Below are 1,507 nucleotides of genomic sequence, written 5' to 3' on the forward strand. Positions count from 1 at the left end.
AAGCTAATTTGACCTTTCACCTCAGCAGTGCTGTTGAGTCAAGAATGATCTCATACATTTATAAAAAGTTCTTCCTCACATGTAGAAAATTTGGCAAACAATCCCAATTACTTTGAACACATCTTTAAACAAAATGACCAAACTACTTGTTTTACTTAATTACTGTAGTGTTTATTGGAGTGTTCAGTTTGAACAAGTTTTAGGTAACGCTGCTATCAATCTTATCCTAATAGAACATTTCAAGCATAAAACAAAAACAAAAATAATAATATAGGTAGACATGCTCACTAGCATGTAAACACAACATAATACATTGATATATTCTATATAAAATAAAATGAGTCTTATATAGTGCAAATGAAGTCAGGTCCAATAGTATATATAATATATGTATGATTAACAACAATACACAAATGACAACAAAACGTCATAGCTATGAATCCATCATTGGAATATTCTCATTTCTATCCAGTTAGTGTGTGTACATCTTTTTCAGACCCAAAAAAACTACTAAATGCACGACAAGAATGTTGCACAAGACGTCTTCATGTAGTTTTATTTCTTGACGTGGTCTGTTTTGTTGTTTTTTAGCAATTTATGTAAAGTACCGTGTGCGGCTAAAGAAGAATATTCTCTTTGAACACTTGCACAAACTACATGATCCAGTTATAATCTATTTACAACATCCAATTGATCACTTAGCCTGGTGTCAGTTTGTCATGTAATGCCTTCATTTCTTTTTAAAAGCACACCAATAGTGTGATAAACACATTGAATAAGGCACACACACACACACACAACAACAACAACAACAAAAAGATAAAGTGATAAGAGTGTAGGATCATTGTGAAACTGTACAAAAATAAATAATAATTTGCGTAGTAATCTTGCACAGGCAGAGGCACCACTGTGAACAAATAAGTGCTAATAACATTTTATAAAAGAAAGTGGAAAAATAATGGATGTATACTAGATTAGTATATTAAAGAAACATTTTCACTCATGCTAAAAGGAGTTTTAACATGTTCCTAAAGTGTTCCATCAACTTGTTTGTCATATTTTCTCCTGTTTTAATATTTTAAAAACATTTTCAGAATCATTTTCATCCGGTTGCATTTTTTCATAATGCATGCTTAGGACTGAAATTCAGTGCTTCTCATGGCAATAAAGCAAGAGAGTGAAACGTTATCAACAAGCTTACTTTCGTATCTTGCTGCAATGTGATCATCTTGTCTTCTTTGTGTATGCATTGTTGATGTGCATCTTGCATAACCGACACACTCGTGAGACTGTCATGTGTTAAAAAGAAGAAAAAAAAGCTATGCGTCTATCACACATACGTTTAGTTCACTTTAACGGGAATGTTTTTGTACCATTTGAGCCAGCACAACGAGCTTTAGCTTCTGTGATGTAAGTGTTGCTTGTAACATAGGAACAGTTGAGTTTCAGGACAGGACAGACACAGAGACGGACTCACATTCAGTCTTTGGAATGTTGGTGGACTCGA

Source organism: Nerophis lumbriciformis, linkage group LG06 (assembly GCF_033978685.3).
Source record: "Nerophis lumbriciformis linkage group LG06, RoL_Nlum_v2.1, whole genome shotgun sequence".
NCBI lineage: Eukaryota > Metazoa > Chordata > Actinopteri > Syngnathiformes > Syngnathidae > Nerophis > Nerophis lumbriciformis.